The sequence below is a fragment of the Pongo pygmaeus genome, chromosome 16 (assembly GCF_028885625.2).
Source record: "Pongo pygmaeus isolate AG05252 chromosome 16, NHGRI_mPonPyg2-v2.0_pri, whole genome shotgun sequence".
In the NCBI taxonomy this organism is placed as follows: domain Eukaryota; kingdom Metazoa; phylum Chordata; class Mammalia; order Primates; family Hominidae; genus Pongo; species Pongo pygmaeus.
The window spans coordinates 31,513,438-31,532,702 of record NC_072389.2 but is presented as its reverse complement, the minus strand read 5'-3'; the positions used below and the strand labels follow the sequence as shown (position 1 = coordinate 31,532,702).

The 19,265-nt window shown below is 37.8% G+C and overlaps 2 long non-coding RNA genes across 2 annotated transcripts in view; both read right to left on the bottom strand.

Annotated features, from left to right (window-relative positions):
* The window catches only part of LOC129013563 (uncharacterized), a 30,303-nt gene extending 13,208 nt beyond the window's left edge, over positions 1-17,095 (bottom strand). The window contains exon 1 of the long non-coding RNA XR_008494020.2: positions 16,913-17,095. This is a non-coding gene — a long non-coding RNA (uncharacterized LOC129013563). The remainder of the gene's footprint in view (positions 1-16,912) is intronic.
* Positions 1-19,265, bottom strand: part of LOC129013561 (uncharacterized) — a 62,452-nt gene that overhangs the window by 33,866 nt on the left and 9,321 nt on the right. The window lies entirely within an intron of this gene.

The window sequence follows — 19,265 nt, the reverse complement described above, 5'->3', positions numbered from 1 at the left end:
TTTTGTATAGCTGTAGTTCCTATACGCCAAGATTACAACAGCTGAATGCATAAAATTCAGAGACAATTCAGTTATATAACCTTACATTTTGACTTTCAGTTTTTGGCTCTTATTGTTTAAAAGGGGTTTTAAGGATTAATGACGGCCTGCCCACATTCATTCCAGTCTGGCCTACAGACTGGAATTGGATGTAACTGGATATAAGACTTTGATTCTAAGTCCCTTGGCCATAGTGGTCGCACCAAGGAACATGATGGACCCAGGTCACGTAGCACGCCGCTCTGGCATTGACATGAGAGAAAATAAAAGTGTGGCTACGGATACTGCCTCTGGCATACCTTGACAAAAAAGGAGAATATAAACTATAAAATAAATTCCTAAGCCCCCAACAACTTAATGGACACTCCCTACCCCCATGTTAGCCAAAGCAACCTGAAAAACTAATTCAGGACATGACTACAAGAGGGGTGTTGAACAGGCTTCACTATACCTTCCTCCCGTTATGGGAATTTAGGCACAACTGATCAGCATTAATGTTACAGTAAAAACTGTAAAACAGACTCTTTATAACAATAAAATACCAAACTATGAACAGGACTTAAGAACATGCCCGGCAAGAGTTAAGTCTCACATTCCTACACTTTAAAAAAAGCAGACTATGTTTACAACTGCCACAAGGTTTCTGTGTTTCTCTAGCAGCCAAGCAAGCACTAGCCTCAAGATAAGCTGACTGACTGACCCCAGGCACTGTTCCACCAGCCATAACTACAGATTAAAGTAGACAAGAGACCAATTTCAGTAATTTTCTCTTGATAAAAGATCACCCACCATAAACTAGTTTTGGCCGGTTTACAGTAAATGCACACTTGTATGCCTTTGCCCTCAAAAGAACTTTTGAAATATAGGGCATAATTATAATACATTTAAAAGTTAAGTCTCTGCCCCCAAATAAATAAGTCATATGTTCCATGGATATTTCTTAATATACATGGGTCAGGACCACCTTTATGAATATTTACAACTCCTCTAGTAGCATGTTAAATATGTATAGTTAACCAACATGTACTCATATCTCCACAGGCGCTCTGGGTACAAATGACATTTGGGGCTTTGCACTATAATTAAAACTAAATGCTGTGTGTACTTTCTGGATAACTCCAGAAACATCCTCAGCCCTAAAAGACGTGCACGAGCAAACTAATGCTATGTCTAATCTTATGATGTCTTTAAATCATATGGCTTTAGATATCTTCACTACAGCCCAGGGTGGCACTTGTGCATTCACTAAGGCTGACCATTTTACACACATACACACACTCACACACACACACGCACAAACACACACACCAAATTATTTTCACAATATAACCCAAGCTATGCATGTAGATACCCATATTTCTGCTATAGATGCCCTCTCTCAGGACTCTATGACATCATGATTTAGTCGTCTTCCTGGTGCATAAAATCCTTTTATATATATTATTAATACTGTTAAATGCCCTCTTCAGCTGCTATGAATTTTATTGCTGTTGTACACTCTGCATGGAGATGCAGGAAATCATTCTCAGAAATTCTTGGATCCTCACATCATACATGCACAGTAAGTTCCTGCTGAAAACTCAAGAATATTTCCAACTCCAGGTAAACAGGTTCCATTCTAATGCTCTATAACTATGCCCCCTTTCAGTAGGAAGCACACCAAATGAATATGATGCTCCAACTGAATAAAAATAAAGTGGAATTTGACAGTGGGGTGTTGTAACCAAGTACTTCATTTTCCTTAAAAAATATTTACTTTTTCTTTTTCCTGTGTGTTCATGCCTTACTTAGCTCCTTAGAAATGCAAATTCAAACTTTTACCTCCTTCCTTTCCAGCAGCCAAACCACCAGCAAGCACTGTCAGCTTATCTAAGTATAAGTTTGTTTAGAAATTACCAAATCTTGAACCAAAATAAGCATCCACTAGAATTCTCCTCCATAGAGAGACTGTCTCAAGACATCAGTTAAACCACAACCTGACTCTGTCCCCAGTGATCCTGGGCAGGCTAATGAATGACCCAAGACTAGAGAATAAGTCATGCAACAAGTCATGTAGATCCTACACCTCCACACCCTTTCTGCATGCCCTGCTTGCCAATATTTCTTCTTAAAACCCTGTTTTCTGCCCAGAAAACGTATGTGGTTCCTTTAGATACAAATCCAGCCCTTCCACATTGTTAAGCTCTGGAAATAAAGTGATTTTCTTTTTTTTTTTTTTTTTTTTGGAGAAGCAGTCTCACTCTGTCCCCCAGTAGCTGGGATTACAGGCACATGCCACTGTGCCTGGCTAATTTTTGTATTTGTAGTAGAGGCAGGGTTTTGCCATATTTTCCAGGCTGGTCTTGAACTCCTGACCTCAGGTGAGCATCCTGCCTTGGCCTCCCAAAGTGCTGGGATTACAGATGTGAGCCACCATGCCCAGCCAGTGACTCTTTTTACTACCCTTCTGTTATTTGATTTTGCAAGTGGCCATGACCAAACCTGGGTTTGGTAACAAAATGGTGCCAGGCTGTCATACGACAGATGAGGGGCACTTTTTTCCTTAAAGCATGATCTGTCAATTCTGTTTACAGCACTGAAGCCCACAGAGCCTGACTGCTGCCACACCTAGCAGGGCAAGTGCCCATCTATTATTACATATTCCCATAAAATACCAGTGTTTTGCTCTGTTGATTGCTCATGTCTCACACAACTTGAACAAACGTCTCCAATCTTTGCCTAAGTTTTGAGTAAGACAACAAAAGTAAAATCTAAAAAATTCACAAGCATGAAAACATTTTGAGACTATTAAACTGGAAGAAAATGATAATAAATAAAATATTGAAATTCCTTTTTGTAAGCTAATGGCACAAAAATATTTTCTGATTACAGCACATGATGCACACATTTTCTAACTGGTATTTTTTTGTATCACTGAGAACTAAAAACGAGTTTAATAATCACTCATCAAAAATAAGAAAATAATTCATATCTAATAGAATGGGTGATCCGTACAGAGAACTGTCATGTACACATACATGGAGGTGAGGTGGAAGGAATTATGGAGTCCAATGTCTAAATCTTTTGTACAAGGAGAAAATGAAACAACATCATGAAGTTCACACCTGCACGGTTAAGAAGAGGTTGCTCCTTGCATTCAGATGTGAAGTCTGAATTGCTTAAGGCCAGGAGTTCTAGGCAACAAAGAGAGACCTCCTCTCCACTAAAAAAAAAAACTAAAAATTAGCCTGGCTTGGTGGCTGGCACCTGTAGTCCCAGCTACTCAGGAGGCTGAGTGGGGAGGGTCACTTGAGTCCAGCAGCTCACACACAGAATGTGTTCTGTGTTTGTGCCACTGTACCCCAGTTGGCGTGAGAGAACAAAATTATCTCTTAAAAAAGAAGAGAAAGAACAATCTCTAGAGAGAAAATTCTTGAATAGACTCTCTTAATAATAAGAGTGTGGTATTTGCACAGAGACAGAATAAACAACCAATAACTTAAACAACAGACATATGCATGTATAAGCATATATTTAAGTTGCTGCATGGGGGAAACTTGGAATTTTATTAAAATGTTCCAGGGTATTGCATATCCACAGGGAGAAATTAAAATCTGACCTATGACCTGACATTACACACAAAATTAATTATAGTTGGTTCATAGACATAAATATAAACATATTTAGTAGAGTATACAGAATACAATTCAGGAAAATAACTTCAAGACCACGAGGTAGGCTAAGCTGTCTGAAACTAGATCTGAAAAGCATTTACCATATAAGACAAAACATATTCTATGTAGTTGCTGTGAGCAAAGACTCTGGGGCATACAGAATCAAACTCAACGGTCCTTTAGGCCTGTCCTGTCAAGAGTTAGCTCAGACTTGAAAATGGACCAGAGGAGCGGGAATAATGCTTACTTCCTGAGATGGCAAGTGGACGGTATGAAATGATAACATATAAACCATGTAGTATATTACGAAGCCTACACTAACCCCGAAAAATAAATATTCTAATAAATTGTGAGATGTATCAATTGCATCAGTCATAACGTGTCATTATTTCCCATATCAGAATGAAAGAACAAAACCACTAACAATAAAACTAATACTTTTATCATGTGGAAATACATTGCATAATAATAACATCATTATATTATAATTATTGGAAAAATAGCTGTTTTCAAGACATATATATGTGGATATTTGTCTTGTCTTTTGTCACTCCTATGATTACATGGGATGGAACATATAAGGAAAATACACCAACAAAGGTTTTCCTAAATTTTCTCCCATTCAGATCCAACTCTCCTGAATCACTCTTCAATTCATCTTGCTCATGATGTTCCCCATGTTATCATCATTTGTGCTAATCTGAAGCTTTGGTGATGCTGCATTTCCTGTGAGATTCCTATGTTGCTCCTGTGAGTTTATATTTTCAACCTTCTGAAACCTCCTATGCAAGATTTGATGTTGATGTTGATGATATCACCCAAAAACGTTGACAGGAGGTTTGCAGACCAAGCTCATATACAGGTAAATGAGGACAATCACATTATGACTGCCTTCTCATCAATAGTGTTGAATGCAGAAATATGATTTCTGTTCCCTGTCACTGAAATTTCTTATTCTTGCTTTATATCATCTGGAAGTTATGTCTTCCGAAAAGGTTAGTGGGGTCCTGAATATACTCTGCTAAATGGTGTCCTAAAATGGGGCTTTCTGGGATATGTGAAAAAAAGGCATCTCCCTTTCAAGCAGTGGATGCTGATGCTCTAATGACTAGGTAGTGGGGAAGGAGAATGAGGACAAGAGTCCTTGGAGCTTGAAGGTACCTTCCTGAAGCAGTGGTGCCTGGGTTTCGAATGTTGCCTAGAAAAGAAAAGCTAGTTTACTATTCTCTCCCTACATGCCCACTTGTATCTGGAGGCAAAAGTGTTTGCTGATGTCTTTACTTGCTTACTCTTCTTAAAAAAACAAAATAATAATATTAAAAAAAACATTTATTTTGAAATAACTGCAGATTTACCTAAATGCACATAGGTAAGTACAGACAGTTTCATATACCATTCAGCTAACTAGAAGGTTAGTATGTATTATAACCATAGCATATTCATGAAAACTAAGAATTTAACTGTTTTTCAAGACTATTAACTGATCTACAAACTTCCTTCATATTTTACCAGGCTTTCTAATAATGATATACTTACCTATTCCAGGACCTAATCCAGAATACCACCTTACAATTACTGTCAGGTATATTACTTACTACTTGGTGCATGACAAATTACTACATACCTTAGTGGCTCAGAACCGCACACATATTACTCACAGTTTCTCTGGGTCTTTGGTCTAGATGTAGGTGATGGTTCAGGCTGAGGCTCAGCTGGGGAAGGGTCTCCTTCCAAACTCACATGATTGTTCTTAGGATTCACTTCCCTGCCCTCATCAGGAATTATGTGTTATTAAAATCACATAAAATTAATACTAATTTATCAAAAATATTTCAAAACCATACAATAATAATTAAGAAGTAGAATATGGATCACTTCCTATTGTATACTATGAATTAGTTTACCTTGATTGAACAACTAGACGAAGACATTCCAAATACGGAAAATGAAGACCAATATGCCTTATAAATACAGAGACAAAAATCACAAGGGAGATATTATCAAATGAAATCAGTAACATGTAGAAAGTATTATAGACTACGGCAAAAGGTATTTACCTCAGGAATGCAAATTTGGTTCAACATATGATACAACTAATGTCATACACTATATGAACAAAGAATAAAAACTACACAATCATCTCAGAAGGTGTGCAACAAGCACTTGAAAATGTACAGATTCAGTATTATAAAAACATGCAGCAAATTAGGCAGATAAGAGAACTTTCTTCATTTCAAAGGGCATCTATGAAAAGCTCACATATCATCATAAGTAATCTGAAAGGTTCACTAATTTCTCTGATATTAGAAACAAGTCAAATATTTCCACTGTTGACACTTGTTTGCAACATTGTACTAGAGAATGTAGACAGGGCAATTCGTTTAGAAAAATAAATATAATGTTTCTAGTATGGAAAGTAAGTCAAACTCTGACTGTTTGCAAATGACATGATCTTATGTATAAAAAGTAAAAAGGACTCTAATCAAATATGTTTAGAATTTAAAGACTAGTTCAAAGAAGTTTGCAGTAAAATATATAAAATATTTTAAATTTCTCTATACTAGCAATTAACAATCTAAAAACAAAACTCAGAAAACCATTCCAATTGAGATCGCATCAAAAATACTTAGGAATAAGCTTATCAAATTAAGTATAAGATATGTACACTAAAAACTATAGAACGCATATTGAACAAAATTAATAGAAAATCTTTGAATGCTCATTGTTTAGAAGGGTTAATATTGTTTAGTTGGCAATATTTTTCAAATGGATCTATAGAATTAATGCAACTTCTCTCAAAACCCCAGGTGGCATTACCTTCCCCTAAATTCAGAAGGTTATCCTAAAAGTGTATATAATATAGATCCTGAGCAGCCAAAACACTCTTGAGAAGGACAAAAAGGGTTTGCATAGTACACATATGCTTCCTGATTTCAAAACTTACTACAAAGTAATAGTAATCAAGATTTGTGGTACTAGTATAGGATATATGCATTGATCAATGGAGTAGAATATAATACTCAAAAATGAATCCTTACATTTATGGTGAAATGCTTTTATAATGTGGCCAAATAAATTAGGTATGAAGCAATAATTTCTTGTCAAATGTTTCTGGGTGAAGTGGATATCCACATGCAAGTTAGACTCTTGCCTCATGCCAGAAACATAATTGACTCAAAATGAGAATCCATCTACATATAAGAGCTAAACACGGCCAACCCATGAAAAGGAACACAGGACTACATCTTTGTGGTCTTTAGTTAAACAATGTTTCAAGATATTTCACTGAAAAGCACAAAGGAAAGAAGAAAATATAGAAATATTAAACTTCATTAGAATTAAAACCTTTTGCAATTTAAAGTCCACCATCAAATATAAAGAGGCACCCAAAGAATGGCAGAAAATATTTGAAAATTGCAAATTTTATAGGTGATAATGGTCTATTATCCAGAATATGCAATGTCTTTCAACTCAAAATTAAAAAGACAAATATCCCAATCAAAAATGGCAAGATCTTAAATAGCCAATTCTCAAAGGAAAGCCATAGTCATATCCAAAATCGCATGAAAATATGCTCAATGTCTTTTGTCATTATGAGGTAGGAGACTGGAAGGACTTGTTTTCTGGTTTCACAACCTTGATGACCAAAATAAGATCTGCTCCAGAAAAGATAAAGTGAAAAAACTGGCAGAAACCAGTACATTGTGGCAAATGTGATCCCTGGCAGTCTTCATTTGTCACTCACATGAGACACTCCTACCAACCACATAAGTGTTTACAAATTCCATGGCCACAACTCAGAAGTTCCTGCCCCTTTCCATAGAGACAACCTAGAAGTCACTGCCCCTTTCCATGGAGACAACCTAGAAGTCACTGCCCCTTTCCATGGAGACAACCTAGAAGTCACTGCCCCTTTCCTGCCTCAATTTGCATTGACCTGCCCCTCAATTTGTGTATAATTAAAAGTGGGTTTGATTGCATATAAATACAGTTGCCAAAAGGCCTATATGTTGCCAACTTTGAACACACTGCTTAAGAGTTAGCCCTGCTCTGCTAGGAGCACTACCATTCAATAAAATATTGCAGTCTAACATCACCCACTTGCCCTTAAATTCTTTCCTGGACAAAGCTAATAACCCTCTCAGGATAAGCCCCAATTGTGTGACTCACCTGTCCTACAAAAATTAGGTGAAGGCAAATCTAAAAACCATGAAGTGCACTTCAAAAATCTAAAAAGCATATTGCTAAAAAATATAAGTTGGAAAAGGTAAAATACTGTGAAAAGGCAAACTTGTTACCTACCAAATAAGGTTTTTAATTTGCATAATTTAGGTACACTCTTTGTGTTACAAAGTTCTTCAGGATTTGGAAAACATTATTATGTATCCACCATTACAGTATCAAAGAGAGGAATTTCACTGCCCAACAGAAATCTTCGGTAGTTCACTGATTTCACCTTTCTCTTTCCCAAGCCCCGTTACCACCGAACTGTTTACTATCACTACACTTTTTCCTTTTCTAGAGAGACATATAAATGGAATTACACAGTATTTTGACTGTTTCAACTTGTATATTTTTACATAGCAGTATACCTTGTTCAGGTAGTAAGATTAAATTAACATCAACTTGCTCACAGGGAGTGCTAGATTGCATACAAATGAGAATGAGTGGATCTATTTATGTGGTGCTGAATTAGGTCATATGGTGTTGGAAACATTAGTAGAAATTATAAAATTACCAAATTAGCCTGGAGCACAATGAAATACACAGACTGGAGCATATAGTAGTGACTGAACAAAAGAAAATGCCAAACAACAAAACCAACCAACCACACAACATCAAACTTTAATTATGGAGGTATTTCAAAATGATACAAGAGACAATTTAAAAACCTTCCAATAGCCAACACTGGAACAATTTGTGCAATTAAAAAAAAAATAGTGGCCGAGCATGGTGGCTCATGCCTGTAATCCCAGCACTTTGGGAGGCCGAGGAGGGTGGATCATCTGAGGTATGGAGATTGAGACCAACCTGGCCAACATGGTGAAACCCCATCTCTACTAAAAATACAAAACTTAGCCAGATGTAGTGTCTCATGCCTGTAATCCCAGCCACTTGGGAGGCTGAGGCATGAGAATGGCTTGAAACCAGGGGGCAGAGGTTGCAATGAGCTGAGAACACACCATTGCACTCCAGCCTGGGCAACACAGAAAGGCTCTGTCTCAAAAAAAAAAAAAAATGCACATACACATTGTAAAATAAATATATGTATTTAGATAATGATACAAATAAAAGATGCATGTATAAATGAATAAATTAATACACATGAAATAATTGGAAGAGAATAGGGACATGTTTATGGTGAAGGTTTAAAGAAATTTGTAGACATTCTGCCAATAATGAATGTCTACTCTTGTTGAGAGTTTCTACTCTTGGTATGATACAATGAGAACGGCACTTTTTGGTCAGGCACAGTGGCTCATGCCTGTAATCCCAGACTTGCCTGGCCACCATATTAAGACCCATCTCTATAACAAAATAAATATCACTTGAGCCCAGGAGCTTGACCCCAGCCTGGGCAACATGGTGAAACCTTATACCTCTAGTCTCTGCTACCCTGGAGGTTGAGAGGGAAGGATCCTTAAGCCCAGAAGATGGAGGATTTAGTGAGCCAAGCTCATGACGCTGCACTCCAGCCTGGGCAAGAGAGTGAGACTATTCTAAGTTGCTTTCCAAATCCAGTTCTTCATTTAGATCAACTACCTATCTTTTTCTCTCTCTCCTTTTATTCTTCCTAACATGCCTCACTTTCATATGCCTGGTGGCTAAAGGTTCATTTCAGGTCTCTGTAAGCAGGAGTTAGCCTACAACCCCATGATTAGAAGCTTTTATATTCATACCTAGTTAACCTTCTACACTATGATGTTGTCTATGCTGCAGCTTTTGTCCGCTCACTGGATGAAAGAAATCCATGACGTTATAGCATCAGGGGACTGTGTGGTGCCATGAATTCATGATGGAGTCTGCATAATAAAGAGAACTTAATTATCATAGGGTATTCTCAAAGGCTTTAAAAAACTTCAAAACTTTAACAAAAGAATCTCTGAACTAAGAAAACACTCCAATGTAGAAATATTATTTATGTTCCCCATCACTGGTGTTTCTCAATCTTGTCTGGAAGTCATGTCTTCCAAAATGTCTTTAGTGAGATCCTACAAAGACACTACCACAAAGTGCCTGAAAGTAGGGCCTTCTAACCTATGTGGGGCAGGCATCTTTCTTTGAAAAAGTGGTTACTCTTATATGAACTGGTGACTGGGTAATGGAGCATATGATGGGAAAGAAGAAAATGGATGAGAGTCCCTGGAGCTTGATGAGGTGCGTGAAGCCTGAAGCAGGTGCCTGTGTAGGAATGGGGATAATAAGGCAAGTACTTTCCCTTTCACTCTCTGCATCTCCACTCATCCTCTCATGCAAGGTTTCTTGTTGTTTACGTCCATCCGTGTTGGTATTTTTTTTGTTCCAAAATAATACATTTTAAGAATATATATTTCTTTAATTTTATTTTATTATTATTATACTTTAAGTTTTAGGGTACATGTGCACAATGTGCACGTTAGTTACAGATGTATAAATGTGCCATGAAAATAATTTTAGTTTTACAGAAAGTTGCAAAGATAATGCAGTTTTACATAATCTACAGCTTCCTGAAATGTCAACAACTTATGTAACGAGAACGTATTTATGAAAACTCAGAAATTGACAGTGGTACAAAAGTATTAACTGAAATACAGTTAATAGTTTTGAAGCATTAACTGAAATACAGACTTTCTTAATATTTTGCCAGGTTTTCCACTGATGTCATTTTCTGTTTTAGGATCTAGTTACATTTACTGTCAGGTATATTACCTATAGGTCGCTGTATAACATATAACCAAACAGCTTAGATGTTCAAACCCACACATAAATATTACTTAACATTTTCTCTGGGTCAGAAGACCCAGGCTGAGGTTTCAAGCGAAGCCTCCCCTGGGGAAGGATCCCTTTCCCAGCTCATGTTAGTGTTGATAGGATTCAACTTTTTTCTAGGTTGATATGACTTCACTGGTGAATTATTCTAACTCCTTTGAGAATTAATAACAATTCTTTATTAACTAATCTTTCAAGAAATAAATAAAAACAGAGGAGAAGAGAACACTTCCCAATACACCGCATGAAGCCCATTTTCCCTGATAGCACAACTGGACAAAGAGATTTCAAGAAAGGAAAATTACAGACAAATATGCCCCATGAAACAGAGGCAAAAATTCTGAAGGAAATACTATCAAAATAAACCAGTAACCTAATAAAAATAAACATTATGAGCAAAGTCATTTGTCCCTGAAATATGTTTTCTTAAACATACAAAAACTATTACTGTAATACACTATATTAAAAGAATGAAGGACAAAACCTTCATAATTATCTCTGAAGATATAGAATAAGCAGTTGAAAAATCCAAAACACATTCATGATAACAAGGCCGAGCAAATTAGGCATAGAAGGAAATTTTCTTAAGTGATAGAGGACATCTATGAAAAACTCACACAACAACACACCATATTATGAATGTTTCAGTAATTTCTTCAAAAAATTAGCAACAGGACAAGGATGTATGCTCTTGCTACTTTTATTCAGTGTTGTATTGGAACATGTAGCCAGGGTAATTAGGCAAGAAACATAAATATACAACTTCTAGAATGAAAAGGATGAACTTAAGCTATCTCTATTCATAAATGACACAATCCTGTGCATAGAAAATCCTAAGGAAATCACTAAAATAAGCTTAGAACCAAAAAATGAGTTCAGTAACACTTTCGTATACTAGGGCAATAAAAATCAATTGTATTTCTATATATTGTCAGTTAATCTAAAATAAAACATAAAAACAATTCCATTTAAAATATTTTCAAAAAGAAATAGACATTTGGGGGCAAAGGGGACCAACGTAAGAAATATAAAAATAAGGATAGATTCTTAGTTCAAATGTCAAAGTATCTGTACATAAATTCTCTTCTTTAGTTAGAAACATTCTTTCCCATGGGGGTATGAATTACCAATTCTAAAACTACGCTGCATGTATTTTGGACTCATTGATTATATAAAGGAGGCCAACTATCTCACTGTTAGCATGGGAGGTTACATACAAGTAGTGGGAATGGGGAAATTGAATCATGTGGTCTTGAATTAGATCATGGGTGCTGGAAACATTAATAGGAATTCATGCTGAACTTTACATAGCTATAAATGGAGAAATGTTGTAGAAATGCATATACATATGTGAGTGTGAGTTGCATACATACATATAATCCTTTGCTCTGTCATGTGACAAAGCATAGAATTAACAGACGCCTAGCAGAAATGAGAACACCATTGCCGAGACCTTTGTTTCTAATGCCATTCACCAAAAAAGGAACTAGGAATTTGGGGGAAAATGGTTAATGGTAAGGAGGGGAAGGGAATCAACACTATTAAGCTTAAGTACCTTGTAGTGCCAGAAAGTAAGAAAAAGTTAAACAACACAACCAACCAACACACTACACAAACCAAATCAAATAGCAACAATATGGGTATTTCAAAGTGGTAAAGCAGCTGACTGAAAGGTCTTCTAACGACCAACACTAAAGCAATTTGAACAATACAATAAACTAGTCTAATCACAGTGGAAATAAATATTTATTATTTGCCAATATTCCATATAATATAAATAATTGATTAAATAACTGTAAAATAAATGCTGGAGAACAGATACATTGCCTATGATAATGAAATACAAAAGATACTATAGAAGTTCTGCCTTAAGGAGGTGAAGAATAATTCCCCACTTTTTAAGTATGCGCTGTTCATAGTGACTTTTTTTCAAAAAGTACGACATGGAAAGGGGGAAAATCAATTTTACAGTGGAGAAACTGGACCCACACTGCCTCATCCAGGTGCTCAAATCAGTATCAATAGTGATAAAAAGCATTTTGAGAATATATGCCCATGGTATAATGAGTATTACACTCACCCGTGTCTTCCTCTTCCACGTCTGCAACTTCAGTCTAATTGTTAGTAAAAACAATCATAGAAATCCTAAATGGAGGATGTCAATGCCACGAAAAACATGGAAATTCAGAGAAACTGCAGAGACAAAAAAAGCTTAAGGAGACATGATATCTAAATGTGTTATCCTGGAAGAGATCCTAGAACAGAAAACAAACAGTAAGCAGGAAAAAAGAAATCTGATTAATATGTGGATATCAGTGAATGAGAATGCATAATGTTGGTGTGTTAATTGTGACAAATACCCATGGTCATATAAGAGGTTAATAATAATGGAAACTCTGTGTTGGTTGCATATTAACTCTCCATGCTGACTATGCAACTGTTCTGTAAGTCCAAAGCTAACATAAAATAGAAAAGTTTTTTCTTTTTTTAAAAAATTCACTGCTGACTTTAACAAACTGAATATTATCAATAATGTCGATGCCCCAAATGTGCATCTCCCCAATTTCATGGCATTTTTTTACCCCCATGAAGGTTACTATTATTTTCAGGCTCCTATTTGTCATTTCCTTTTTATATTATTTTTATGTCTAGGTTTATATTTCTAAATAATATATTGTTCAGTTTTTATTGTCTTCAAATTAAGATAAAGGTGTTCAAAATAAGTCTATAATTCTATTCAAATAATGAGAAATCATCAGATGAATCCATATGCTTCCTATAAAATACCTGACCAGTTCTTTTCTCATGGGCCAAGATTCTTCAAGATAAACAAAGACTGGGAAACTGTTGCACATCAGACAGGACCTGATGTGGCTGGTAGACCTTAAGATGGTGCCCAGTGATCCCCACCTGCCAGGGTGCATGACCTTGTATTGTAATTCTCTCCCTGTGAGTATGGGCATGAAATGTGACTTGCTTTCATACAACACAATAATACAAGAATATTAGCTGTCACATGACTGATCATGTTATGTAAAGTTGTGATTTTTTTTTTTTTTTTTTTTTTTTTTTTTTTTTTTTTGTCTTGCTAGCAAGCTCTTTGCCTTGATGGCTTTGATAGAGCATTCTGCCACGTGGGAGAAGTCCACATGGGAAGAAACTGAATGCAGCCTCTGGTCAACAGCCAGCAAGGAACTGAGGCTGCCCTACAGTTTGCAATTTAAATTTCTGACTAATCCAAGCCCCCATTCAAGTAACAATATATCACTTAAGATGTAGTGTGAACACCTTACAGTAACAGAATAACCCACATTCTTTCCTTCTATCACTTATTGCAGTTATTCATCTCACTTATAGAAGCATAAATGCACATAAATATTTGTATGTATATATATACACACACAATGATAAATATTTAACCATATCTAATCAAATATATTCATACTATTGTTTTTAACAAGCTGTTATTTGTTAGATTACTTAAGAATAAAATTATTACCTAGATTAGCCAGCCACTAAAAAGGTAAAAAAAAAAAGAGATATGCTAAGAAATGAGATGAATTGATATAAAGCGCTCAAAACAACAAAAGGTAGAAAATGAGTGAAATACAAAAATAGGAACAAAGAGAAATCAACAACTGAAAGATAGTAACAAATTTGGTAGATTTTTAATCCAACTATATCAATAATCACTTTAAATGTCAATGTTCTAAATGCACTACTTAAAGGACAGAATGCATCAGTAAAAGGGGGCATGGGATAGAAAGAATAAATTCATGTAACACGTTACAATCTGAGAAACACGAGAACATAATGAGGTTTGCAGGAGAATATCAAAGAACATTTAAGAAGTCACGCAGACAGGCCGGGCATGGTGGCCAACACCTGTAATCCCCGCACTATGGGAGGCCGAGGACGGCGGATCACTTGAGGTTAGGAGTTTGAGACCAACCTGGCCAACATGGGGAAACCCCATCTCTACTAAAAATACAAAAATTAGCTGGGCACGGTGGCAACTGCCTGTAATCCTGGCTACTAAGGAGGCTGAGGCAGGAGAATCGCTTGAACTCGGGAGGCAGAGGTTGCAGTGAGCTGAGATGGAGTCACTGCACTCCAGCCTGGGCTATAAGAGCAAAATTCTGTCCCAAAAATAAAATAATAAAATAAAATAAAAATCAAAACTACCAGACAGCTTACAGGTAGGGGATTTCAAGACACAGAGGCAGGGGTGATACACAGTCATAAATTAATATATTGAGGTTTCACATTGGTTTTAGCCTAAAAGGATGAAGTATCTTGAAGTGGAAGCTTACAGGTCATATGGGGATTCAAAGATTTTCTGATTTGTAATTATTTAAGAAAGTAAAATTTGTCAGAAAATTTAGGATCAGCAGAAAATAATGGTACTTCTGGCTCATAGACGTAATACCCTGTAGGCCCCTCAGGAAGAAATTCAGAATAAAGAATGGCAGAGTTCATTTCATGGATCCCCTTTATCTGAGGTCTATGTGCCAGTGGATCCATTTAGTAGAGGGGCAGCTTTCTGAAAAACAACTCAGGGACATATGTTAAGCTTTGATTTTTAGTTTCTATAGGGAACTCTATATTCTCATGACTCTCAATTCCTTGCTACTGTTTTAACTTACTATTACCTTCTTGCTTGTCAAGTGGCTCATGTACTTCTCAGAGGTAGAGAGGTGCCTGGAATTTCTGTGAAGGGACTCAAGATTTTCCTTTATTTCTATGCTTGGGGTGGGACACAGGTCCCTATGTGGGGGTCCCTGCACCTTCTCAGGCCCTAAATAAATCCTCATCTCCTTGTGGGACTCCTGAATTTCTTCTACCATTTTCTTGCTTTTGTATTGCTTGCTGCTTTCAGGTGACAAAATTCCTGTTCAACCTTGGCGGACGAATCTCATCTTCACTGGCCAAGACATTTGGATGACTATTCATATATGAATTATGTCAAGAGTACCAAAGTTCAGTATAAAATAATACACATCAGTTGATCCACTATTATTTAATCGAAAGGCGGGTAAATTATTGACTATATCAATGAAAATGGAGATATAAATAGTTGCCAGCAGAAAAATATTTTTAAAACATTAAGCTAAATGAGAACAAATAATAAAATATTTTAACACCCTTCCTAAAAGTGATGGTTACAAGTATATTTGCTGAATAGAGCAAAATTATGTGTACATTTTCTATGTGGCATTTTTAAAATTTGTCACTGAGACTATTTATTACTGCCTCAATTTCAGAGCCATTCTTGGTCTGTTCAGGGATTCAGTTCCTCCCTGGTTCAGTCTTGGGAGGGTGTATTTGTGCAGGAATTTTTCATTCTTTCTAGATTTTCTAGTTTATGTCCATGGAGGTGTTCATAATATTCTCTGATGGTTGTTTATATTTCTGTGGGGTTGGTGGTAATATCACCCTTGTTGTTTCTGATTGCATTTATTTGAATCTTGTCAACATCACTCATTATTAGAGTAATGCAAATCAAAACCAAAATGAAATACCACCTAACACCAGTCAGAATGGCTATATTAAAAAGTCAAAAAACAACAAATAACAAATAATCAAACAAATAACAGAGGCTGGCAAGATTGTGGAGAAAAAGGAACACTTTACACTGTTGGTGGGAGTGTAAATTAGTTTAACCATTGTGGAAGACAGTGTGGTGATTCCTAAAAGACCTAAAGACAGAACTTCCATTTGACCCAACAATCCCATTTCTAAGTATATATCCAAAGGAATATAAATCATTCTGTTATAAAGACACACGAACACATATGTTCACTGCAGCACTATTCACAATAGCAAAAACATGGAATCAATCTAAATTGTCCATCAATGATAGACGGTATAACGAAAACGTGGCACATATACACCATGGAATACAACGCAGCTATTAAAGAAGAACCAGATGATGTCCTTTGCAGGGACTTGAATGGAGCTGCAGTCCATTATTCTCAGCAAGCTAACACAGGAACAGAAAACCAAATATCTCCATGTTCTCTTATAAGTGGGAGCTAAATGATGAGAACACATGGACACATAGAGGGGAACAACACACTCAGATTTCCTGAAACCATCAATCTGGTTTCCGATGAATGGGGCAATCAGACACACAAGCACACCAAGCCTTAACCATTCTGGCCACTGGAAGGGAAAGAAACTACCCAGGAATGCCACCTGCTTCCAACTAGCTGATCCTATGATTGGGGCTCTAGGGAATTTCTCTTTACCTGCCGAGATGTTTTTGTCTTGGGGAACTTCCTTTCTCTTCTTGCCACGGCACCAGCTGCCGACTACACTTCCTTACCACAGGGCAAGTGACATCTGAAGAGGCTGACAGACTTCAGAGCTGGGTAAGGCAACCAGAATCCCCCCTGAACTGCCTCTGCCTGTTCTGTGATGTCACCTGAGCTCTGCTCTGTTTACATATAGCCGCTTGTGACATCATCTGGGCGTGTATGGAGTCTGTATCTATGTCAAGACCTGGGCTTTGCTGCACTTGGAGTCAGCTGATTGGCGGGAGGGCATCTGAAATTGAGATGAGGTTTCAGGACTTTTACCCAGCCCTTTAGTGGGGATCTGTCTGGGACTGTGCTGTCTGAATCTGCAACTGTAAAAGTGTATAATATCTACATTTAGGCCCTCATCTCTGTCTCTCTCCTCCTCCTCCTTCTTTCCTCTGCAAGGTGATCTGCATAAGCCCCACTCCATCCAGGATCCAGCCCTGGAGGGAAACAGCCTCCACTGCCCTAGCAGGGTCACTTTTTTTAGGGCCCTGGAGTACTTCTCACAACTGTGTCAGTTTTTATGGGGAAAGGAAGGTTGTGAACCATTCTACAGGTTATCTAAAGGGCTTGCCACCATGCTTACGGTGTTTAATGTTTATGTGAAAAAAAGCTTAACAGCATATGGGATAAGTATTTAGGCAGTCCTGACTCCAACCCCTCTGCCCTTTTTGTCTGCCTAATTTACCATTTAATTTGTTGCCATTTGGTTACCCTCTACTAGGGTACTAAGTACAGCTGAATGTGGACTTGGGATGAAGTTGATGTGCTGTTGGGGCCGGGCAGGGCGGGGCGGGGCGGGGCGGTGGTGGGGGAGTGCTGTGCTAGCTGGTGCTAATCACTAGCCTGCCCAAGGAGTTTATTCTCTGATCTCTTTGGCTGTCCCAGCTGTGTCGTGAGATTTGCACAAGTGTTCCTTTTAGGACCATGAATGGTATTAACTGCACTGCTTATATGAAGCTAGAAGAATCTTTCCAGCCCATAGGCGTCTGGTTGAAGGATATGAGCAGTGCAGAACAGAAGAGAGACAACAAATAAAAGTTGTCATCACTGTTTCAACAGGAATGAGCAGTATGCCTATAGAAACCAAGTCAGGAGGGGAAACAAGGTCTCTATCCCCTCTGGGAGGCCCCTGGGGCATACCCTAGCTAACTGTAGATCCTATGGCTATGAGCCCATGACTAAGAGAGAAACGGTCTATTATTGCAGTGCTGTTTGGACTGTGGACAAGTCAGGTTATAAATTTTGACCTCTGAATGGACGTAACCAATACTAGTCTTTAATGAAGTTAGACTCATTTTGTCAGAGGTCTGGAAAATTATAAAATTACCATATGTCCAAGCCTTCATGCTTTTCGAAAATCAGGATTCATACCATGAGGGAAGATGCCAGCTGCTAGCTGTACCAAAGGACAGACTGGAAAAAGGCTCTTCACAAGCCAGAGAGCCAAACTCAGGCAGAAAGCAATGAAGAAGAATTAGGATTTTTAAATGTCCTACACCCAGCTGTTTTAGCAGCTCCAACCACCACAGCCAGAACGCACCTGGCCTCTGCTCCACCCCTAACAGCTCCCACTGCAGTACCACCATAGGGGGCCCTTAGAGCTGGCCTCTGCGTTGGTCCGGATTGCCTTGATGCTACCAAGTGAGGCATCAGACCAATAAGAGGGAGCTACTCTGCCACCTCAGTATAATGAGAGAACAGAGATGGCCTCTCCCTCCAGTGCTTGACAGGGTACAGGATTTAGCAAGGAAGTGCCATGGCAGGAGCAAGGGAATTCCCATTTACAAGGACGGCCATGGGTGGTTTGGATGCGAGTGGGCAACCTGTCAGACATTACTGGACATCCAGCTCATTTTCAACATCTAACTTGTGAAACGCAAAAACTCCAGCCCACTTTACAGAATGGATCCCCAGAAAAGGAATGATCTGTATGTATCTATCTGTGCTACTCACCAGTGTACCTGAGCAGATGTGTATTCTCTCCTAAATATGTTTCTGATTGCAGACCAAAGAAGATCCAGAGTCTTGGTGCCTCCATGAAACAAATCCAAATACCCCAAACCTGAAGGGACCATTCTGGATGCAAACCCTAATTGGGGCTCCAATTGATAAGGGGACATGGCCCAGCTGGAATATTCACAAACATTCTTCCTGTTTAGACTCAGGAAAGGGGTACCAAAACAGGAAGCCTCACTAGGAATGACCCTTCCCCACCCGAGAGACAAAGAAACAGAAGTTTCAACCATAAATGTGGAATGACCAAGGAAGCCTCTGCATCAGAAAAGTAGAGGCAAGC